The 9,708-nt window shown below is 40.5% G+C and overlaps 1 non-coding gene across 1 annotated transcript; it reads right to left on the bottom strand.

Annotated features, from left to right (window-relative positions):
- Positions 1–7,061: 7,061 nt before the first annotated feature.
- LOC130022796 (U6 spliceosomal RNA) lies at positions 7,062–7,168 on the bottom strand. The gene has a single exon (XR_008792315.1). It is a non-coding gene; the product is annotated as a U6 spliceosomal RNA (small nuclear RNA).
- Positions 7,169–9,708: the final 2,540 nt, after the last annotated feature.

Here is a 9,708-nt window from a genome sequence, read left to right as displayed (position 1 = left end):
AGTGACGCACAGGGGTTACTCCTGGTTCTGCACTTAGGAATTACTCCTGGTGGTGCTCGGGGACCATATGGGATGCTGGGGATCAAACTCAGGTTGGCTGCATGCAAGGCAAATGCCTTACCTGCTGTGCTATGACTTCAGCCCCGAATAAATTTTTAGTAAATTTTTAGTAAAGTAAGTAAGGTATAATATGTAATATTTTGAACATGCTGATATCAATATTATGAAGGTAACTTTTTTTATATTATATATTATATATTTATTATATTTTATTTTTTTTTAAAGTTGTAGATTTACAATTTTTTGTGCTTTGGTTTCAAATATACAATGATCAGATACCCATCCCTCCACCAGTGCCCATTTTCCACCACCATGGATAATATCCCTCCCACCCCCATCCCCCCATCCCTAACTAAAGCTTCCTAACTAAAGACCAAGTTCTCAGTTTCTGTTGCCTTTAGGTGCTTATTATTTTCTTGCTGTTTCTTTATATCCCACACATGCAGGATATTATTCTATATCTTTCCCTCTCCTCCTGACTCACTTCACACAGAATAATCCTTTTCATATTCACTCATTTAGCACCAACTTGTATGATTTTATCTTTTCTTACAGTAAAGTAGTACACCATTGTGCTTACGTACCAGTTTCTTCATCCAATCATCTGATCTTAAGTACTTGGGTTGATTTCAGATTTTGACTATTGTTAATAGTGCTTCAATGAACATAAAAGCGCAAATGTATTTTCTGAATAAGGAGTTTGGGTGCCCTTGTGCTAGCAGCCAAAAAGTGGGATTGCTGGATAAAGAAGCTTCACCTGAGGAACCTGCCGTCAGTACTCATCAATACACTGGCTCGGCTCTTCACTCGCTACCTGTCTGAATGCAAGGTTCCATCTCAATGGAAAACCAGCAGGACCGTACTACTGTTCAAGAAGGGAGACATCCATGACATTGGCAACTATCGCCCGATCTGCCTATTGTCTGTCATCTACAAGTTGTTCACTCGAGTCATCCTGAATAGGATTGGCAGAACACTAGATGAAGGACAACCATGTGAGCAAGCAGGGTTCCGCAAAGGATTCAGCACCACCGACCATATCCACACGATAACCAAACTCATTGAGGTTTCTCGGGAGTTCAAGATGCCGCTCTGCTTAACGTTCATTGATTTAAAGAAGGCCTTTGATTCTGTTGAGACCGAAGCGGTCATTGAAGCCCTAGCCAATCAGGGCATTCAAGCCCAATACATCAGGATCCTCCGTGAGCTGTATTGCGGATTCACTACCAGGATCTCACCATTCTACAAAGAAGTGATCGTTGATGTCAAGAGAGGGGTGCGGCAGGGTGATACCATTTCACCGAAACTCTTCAGTGCCACCCTCGAGAACATCATGCGACGACTGGAATGGGAAGGAATGGGAGTGAAGATAGATGGTCGGCAACTACACCACCTCCGCTTTGCTGATGACATTGTTTTAATAACACCAAACATCAGCCAAGCGGCACAAATGCTGTCCGACTTTGACCGTGAGTGTGGAAAGGTAGGACTACAGCTGAATCTTACGAAGACAATGTTTATGAGAAACAGCCTTGTTCCTGACGCCCCATTCGCTCTCAATGGAACGACCATCTCCGAATGCAACAGCTATGTGTACCTAGGTCGAGAGGTCAACATGACAAATGACCTGGCACCCGAGCTGCGCAGGAGGAAGAGAGCGGCTTGGAACGCCTTCAAGAACGTCGAAGAAATAGCTAAGAGGACGAAGAACCTCCGGCTCCGGGCACATCTCTTTGATTCCACTGTTCTTCCTGCATTAACATATGCCTCAGAGACCTGGGCCCTACGCAAACAAGATGAGAACGCCATTCAGGTCTCCCAAAGAAGAATAGAAAGAGCTATGCTTGGAATATCACGTTTCACTCAAATGAGAGAACGAATCCGGAGTTCTGACATCCGTCGACGATCAAGGATCAGGGACGCTGTCTCATTTGCCAAGGTGTCGAAAATCAGATGGGCTGGTCACGTAATGAGATTTAAAGACGACCGTTGGACTAGAGCTGTTACTGATTGGATTCCACGGGATGTCAAGAGACCGCGTGGCCGCCCACCTACCAGATGGTCAGACTTCTTTGTCAAGGTCATGAACGATCGGTTTGAGGCCCTCCATGTTCCCGGAGCGAAGAGATGCCATTGGGCTACACTAGCACGCGACAGGGACAAATGGAGACGTTACTGGCGCCCGCTCGAGCAAATCGACGACTAACGGGAAGTTAAGTGATTAAGTGATTAAGTGAATGAATGTCCAGATAAAGCAGTCATAGTCATACCAAGGAACAGAAATTGATTATAAAAAGAATGGAAATATTTGTGTATTCTAATGCTTGGAGGTGTATATTAAGGTATATCTCTTATTTATGAAAAAGAGGTAAAATTAATCAGCTATAAGAAATTAGACATTGCATGATTACGTTTATGTTAAATTTAAAAAGAGAAAAATTCATAAACCTAGAAGATAGATTAACTTATTATAGGAAATGATAGGACTAATTATGTAAATAGAATATAAATATGGTCAAATGTTTTTTATAAAAAGATCATTTAGAATCTACCTTCTTTTAGCTTCTCTTAAATACTTTTTTTTTCCCTTTATTTTATTTTATTTTTTTTTTACAGTTGTAGATTTACAATTTTTTGTGCTTTGGTTTCAATTATACAATGATCAGATACCCATCCCTCCACCAGTGCCCATTTTCCACCACCATGGATAATATCCCTCCCACCCCCATCCCCCCATCCACCCTGTCTCTGTGGCAGGGCAATCCCCTGTGTTCTCTCTCTCCTTTTGGGTGTTGTGGTCTGCAAAAGAGGCATTGAGTGGCAAACATGTTCAGTCCATAGTCTACTTTCGACATGCATCTCCCCTCCTGGGAGGATCCTCCAAACATACTTTATTTGGTGCTCCCTTCTCTATCTGAACTGCCCTTTCCTCTAGGATACCTGGCTGGCCTCTAAGTTATGGAGTAATCCTCCTGGTGCTGATCTCAGCTATTCTTGGGTATTAATCTCATACTTTGTTACTTTATATCCCCCAGATGAATGCAATCTTTCTATGTCTATCCCTCTCTTTCTGACTCATTTCGCTTAGCATGATACTTTCCATATTGTACCACTTGTATGTAAATTTCATGACTTCATCTTTTCTAAAAGCTACATAGTACTCCATTGTGTAGATGTACCAAAGTTTCTTTAACCAGTCATCTGTTCTTGGGCATTCAGGTTTCTTCCAGTTTCTGGCTATTGTAAAGAGCGCTGCAATGAACAAACAAGGGCAGATGTCACTTCGACTATACATTTTTGCCTCTCTGGGATATATTCCCAGGAGTGGTATTGCTGGGTCAAATGGGAGCTCAATTTCTAATTTTTTGAGAATCGTCCATACTGTTTTCCAGAAGGGCTGAACCAGTGGACATTCCCACCAACAGTGAAGGAGTGTCCCTTTCTCGCCACATCCACGCCAGCATCGGTTGCTTTTGTTCTTTTGAATGTGGGCCAGTCTCTGAGGTGTGAGATGGTATCTCATTGTGGTTTTGATCTGCATCTCCCTGATGATTAATGATGTAGAGCATTTTCTCATGTGCTTTTTTGCCATTCGGATTTCTTCTTTGAGAAAGTTTCTGTTCATTTCATTGCCCCATTTTTGGATGGGGTTGGATGTTTTCTTCTTGTGGAGTTTAACCAGTATTTTGTATATCCTGGATATCAACCCCTTGTCAGATGTGTATTCGGCGAATATCCTTTCCCATTCTGTAGACTGTCTTTGTATTTTGGTCACTGTTTCTTTGGAGGTGCAGAAGCTTCTTAGTTTAAGATAGTCCCATTTATCTATCTCTGTTTTCACTTGCTCGGCCAGTGGCGTGGCATCTTTGAAGATACCATTAGCTTCAATGTCATGGAGGGTTTTGCCAACTTTATCTTCAATGTACCTTATGGTTTCTGGTCTGATGTTGAGGTCTTTAATCCATTTTGATCTTACTTTTGTACATGGTGTTAGGCAGAGTTCTGAGCCTATTTTTTTGCATGTAGCCGTCCAGTGATGCCAACACAATTTATTAAAGAGGCTTTCCTTACTCCACTTCACATTACTTGCACCTTTATCAAAGATTAGATGAGCATATGATTGAGGAGAGATGTCAGTGTATTCAACCCTGTTCCATTGGTCTGAAGTTCTGCCTTTGTTCCAGTACCATGCTGTTTTAATTATTACTGCTTTGTAGTACAGTTTGAAGTTCGGGAGGTTGATTCCTCCCATTTTCTTTTTCCCAAGAATTGCTTTAGCTATTCATGGGGGCTTATTGTTCCATATAAATTTCAGGAGTGTTTGCTCCATTTCTTTGAAGAATGTCATGGGTATCCTTATAGGGATTGCATTGAATTTATACAATGCTTTTGGTAGTATTGCCATTTTGACAATGTTAAGTCTCCCGACCCATGAGCAGGGGATATCTTTCCATTTCCTCATGTCCTCTTTTATTTCCTGAAGTAGCGTTTTGTAGTTTTCTTTGTACAGGTCCTTTACTTCCTTAGTTAAGCTGATTCCTAGGTACTTGATTTTCTGGGGCACAATTGTGAACGGGATTGTTTTTTTCATGTTGCTTTCTTCTCTCTCACTGTTTGCATATAGGAAAACCATGGACTTTTGGGTATTGATTTTAAAACCTGCAACTTTACTATACGAGTCTATTGTTTCTAGGAGTTTTTTTGGTGGAAGTTATTGGGTTCTCTAAGTAGAGTATCATATCATCTGCGAATAGTGAGAGCTTGATTTCTTCCTTTCCTACCTGAATGCCCTTAATACCTTTTTCCTGCCTAATAGCTATTGCAAGTACTTCCAGTACTATATTGAACAGCAGTGGAGAGAGTGGGCATCCCTGTCTCGTCCCTGATCTTAGAGGGAAGGCTCTCAGTTTTTCCCCATTGAGGATGATGCTTGCTGTAGGCTTGTGGTAGATGGCTTTAATTATGTTGAGGAAGGTCCCCTCTATACCCATTTTGGCTAGGGTTTTCATCATAAAGGGGTGCTGGATCTTATCAAATGCTTTCTCTGCATCTATTGATATGATCATATGCTTTTTATCTTTTCTTTTGTTGATATGGTGGATTATGTTGATTGATTTCCGAATGTTAAACCATCCTTGCATCCCTGGGATGAATCCTACTTGGTCATGGTGTATGATCTTTTTGATGAGTAGTTGGATTCTATTTGCTAGTAGTTTGTTGAGGATCTTTGCATCTGTGTTCATCAGGGATATCGGCCTGTAATTCTCTTTCTTTGTGGTATCTCTGTCTGCTTTTGGTATCAGTGTGATATTTGCTTCGTAGAAACTGTTCGGAAGTGTTTTTGATATTTCAATTTCGTGGAAAAGCTTAAAGAGCATCGGGAGTAAGTCCTCTTTAAAGATTTGGAAGAATTCACTAGTGAATCCATCGGGGCCAGGACTTTTGTGCTTGGGGAGACTTTTTATTACCATTTCAATTTCCCTGATGGTTTTAGGTCTGTTCAGGTATTCCAGGTCTTCTTGGTTCAGCCTTGGGAGTCTGTAGGAGTCTAGGAATTTATCCATTTCCTCGAGGTTTTGATGTTCCGTGGCATAAAGCTTTTCAAAGTACTCCCTGAGGATCCTCTGAATTTCTGTGGTTTCTGTTGTAATGACCCCCTTTTCATTTCTGATTCGGTTTATTAGGGTTTTCTCTCTCCCTTTCTTTGTGAGTTTTGCTAGAGGCTTATCGATCTTGTTAATTTTCTCGAAGAACCAGCTTTTGGTTTCATTGATCTTTCGGATTGTTTTTTGGGTTTCCATCTCGTTAATCTCTGCTCTGAGTTTTATTATTTCCTTTCTCCTGTTCGCGTTGTGCTCCTTTTTTTGGTCCTTTTCCAAGCTCTTAAGCTGTGAGGTTAGGTTACTTATGTGGGCTCGCTCCTCCTTCCTGAGGAATGCTTGTAGAGCTATAAACTTTCCTCTTAACACAGCCTTTGCTGTGTCCCATAAGTTTTGGTAACTCGTGTTCTCATTTTCATTCGTTTCTAGGAATCTTTTGATTTCCTCTTTGATTTCCTGTCTAATCCACTCGTTGTTCAATAGTGCACTGTTTAATTTCCAGGTGTTTGATTTAGTTTTCTGTTTTTGTGTGTGATTTACTTCTAATTTCAGCGCATTATGGTCTGAGAAGATTTTTGATACAATCTCTACCTTCTTAATTTTATGGAGGCATGTTTTGTGGCTCAGCATGTGGTCTATCTTGGAGAATGTTCCATGTACGCTTGAGAAGAATGTGTATTCAGCTTTTTGTGGATGAAGTGTCCTGTATATATCTACTAAGTCCCTTTCTTCCATTGTTTCCCTCAAATGAAGTATGTCCTTGCTAAGCTTGAGTCTGGTTGATCTATCAAGAGGTGACAAAGCAGTGTTGAAGTCTCCCACTAGTATTGTGTTGCTATTGATGTCTTTTTCCAAATCTATGAGTAGTTGTTTTAAGTACTTTGCTGGTCTCTCATTAGGTGCATATACATTTATTATTGTAAGTTCTTCCTGTTGTACAGATCCTTTGATCAATAAGAAATGGCCTTCACTGTCTCTTATGACCTTCCTCACTCTGAAATCGATGTGGTCTGATATAAGGATGACTACCCCAGCTTTTTTATGGGAGCTGTTTGCCTGTAGGATTGTTTTCCAGCCTTTGACTCTGAGTCTGTGTTTGCTTTGACTATTGAGATGCGTTTCTTGCAGGCAACAGAATGTTAGGTTCAATTTTCTAATCCATCCTGCCACTCTATGTCTTTTAATTGGTGCGTTTAGCCCATTGACATTGAGAGAGATTATTGTTATGGGATTTTGTCCCATTGTTCTGTTAAAATTTGGTGTATTTGAGGGGCCTTTCTTGCCTTAAAGTAGCCCATTTAGTTGTTCTTGTAACCATGGTTTGGAGTCTATGAAGTTCCTGAGCTGTTGTTTGTCTGTGAAACTGTGTGTTGTTCCTTCTATTATGAATGAGAGTCTTGCAAAAATATGGAACGCTTCACGAATTTGCGTGTCATCCTTGCGCAGGGGCCATGCTAATCTTCTCTGTATCGTTCCAATTTTAGTATATGTGCTGCCGAAGCGAGCACGAAGGTAACTTTTTTAAATCTATAATTCCCCTTAACTGAACATCTTGTGAGTTGTATGGGAATTATGTTAGCAATTCACATATTAGCACACTAATAATAATTATTATTATTATTATTTACTTGTAAGGCTGGAGCGATAGCACAGTTGTAGGGTGTTTGCCTTGCACACAGCCAACATGGCCGACTCGAGTTCAATTCCTCCGCCCCTCTCGGAGAGCCCGGCAAGCTACCAAGAGTATCTCACCCGCACGGCAGACCCTGGGAAGCTACCTGTGATGTATTTGATATGCCAAACACAGTAACAACAAAGTCTCCAATGGAGACGTTACTGGGCCTGCTCAAGCAAATTGATGAACAACGGGAGGACTGTTACTGTTACCGTTTAGTTGTAACTTATCATTGAGGATTTGATAGGGTTTCTGAGGAAACATAATAACAAACATAGAAATGGGCAAAAAATTAGGAAAAAAATATTTACTCTAACTTGCCTGACTCCAACAATATGAAATAAAGGAGGGGAAAGGAAGTGCAAAGATCAGAGAGAAAGAAAGAGGGAGGTAGTGAGACAGAGAGAGGGAGAGAGGGAGGGAGAGACAGAGAGAGAGAGAATAGAGGGATTAAGGTCCTTGTATTGCATATATATGACAGACCCGATTTGATTCTATCCCTAGCACTGCACATAATGTCCTGAGCATCCCAGAAGTGACTGCTGAGTGAAGAGCCATAAATTAGTCATGAGCACTGAACAACAAATATCTGTCATTTTTATCTAACCAAGACTATTGCCTCATTTCACAGTGAAAGCTTTTCTTTGTGGAAACAATTTTATTCCACTCCATTTTTCTTTCTTTCCTTCCCTCCTTCCTTTATTAATTTTTTTCCAGCTCTTACTTCTCCTTTACCTTCTCCTTTCCTCTTTTCTCATTTGCTATTCCTAAGCCACATTCAATTAAAACTGAAAATGGAAGTCTCCTCATAGCTACATTTGAAAAAAAGCTAGGAATTGGGTTTTTGAATGTATTTAATTTAAGACTGAACCTTAGAAGCTTAGTTAGGCCCACTCAATGAATATTTTTGAGCAAAAGAGAAATGGGAGAAAGTTTATCTAAGAAGGTTAAGGATTAACAGATAGTATTTAAGAATGATAGGGGTCAAAAGTCATGAAATTTACATACAAGTGGTACTACCTGAAAAGTATCATGCTAAGCGAAGTGAATCAGAGAGGGACAGACATAGAAAGATTGCATTCATCTGGGGAACATAAAGTAACAAAATAGGAGACTAACACCCAAGAATAGCAGAGTACCAGGTTTTAAGTGCCAGGAGGTTTACTCCATGGCTTGGAGGCCAGCCGCACATGTTGGGGGGAAAAGGCAGCTCAGATAGAGAATGGAGGACCGAATAAAGGGTGTTGGGAGGATTCTCCCAGGATGGGAGATGTGTGCTGAGAGTAGGCTCTGGACCGAACACGGTTGCCACTCAATGCCTCTTTTGCAAACCACAGCACCCAAAAGGAGAGAGAGAACAGGGGGGAATGCCCTGCCACAGAGGCAGGGTAGGATGGGGGGACGGGGGGTGGGAGGGATACTGGGATTCGTGGTGGTGGAGAATGGGCACTGGTGGAGGGATGGGTATTCGATCACTGTATAAATGAAACCCAAGCACAAAAATTTGTAAATCTACAACTGTACCTCATGGCGTTTCACTAATAAAAATATAAATAAAAAAATTTAAAAATAGTCCTTCCCATAAAAAAAAAGAATGATAGGGGTCAAAATGGTAGTCGAGGCATTTGCCTTGCACACAGCTGACATGGGTGTGATCCCAGGGACCCTTTATAATGCTCTGAGCCTTGCTAGGAGTGATCTCTGAGTACAGAGCCGGGAAGTAAGCCCAGAGAAATGCAGGGTATAGCCCTCGAACAAAAAAACACAAGAATAAAAGTCAATTACAAGGTTATAAAAAAAATTCACTGATGAGTAGGAAAGGGACACTAGTTTGGGATTTTGGACACAACATGTCTATAAGAGGGAGTGAAGAAAGAATTCAGATGGATTAGCAGATAAAATAATGGCAAGGAGAGAAATATTTTATTATTCAATATATTATGCTCACTAAAGTTCTAATGTAGTGAAATTTATCATCATGGATCTTGAATCAACTTCCCTAGAGATAAAAAGAACATTTAAAAAACTATAATCTGCAAGAATTAAAGGGACAGAACAAACCACTTATTGAAACTCAGTAGGGCTTTGTGGTTCTATTATTTGATTATTATAAATATGAAAGCTATTGCCAGAAGCCGAGAGACTTCCGCTTTGGACAGGGGCCCTATTTATGTTGCTGAATAAACATCAATTTTTTAAAGCAGAGCCATTAATAATTTGTCCATTTGTACATTTTCCCAAACCATCATGTTCTCCCAGACTATAGGTTCACATGTATGGAAGTTACTGTTAAGCTTTTAATGGCCATTTATTTATTTCTGCAATATGTTCATTTGAATGTTTTCATTGAACACCCAGACATTTATTAGTCAT

This window comes from Sorex fumeus, unplaced genomic scaffold, assembly GCF_029834395.1.
Source record: "Sorex fumeus unplaced genomic scaffold, SorFum_2.1 ptg000002l, whole genome shotgun sequence".
NCBI lineage: Eukaryota > Metazoa > Chordata > Mammalia > Eulipotyphla > Soricidae > Sorex > Sorex fumeus.
This window is presented reverse-complemented; position numbering and strand designations above follow the sequence as displayed.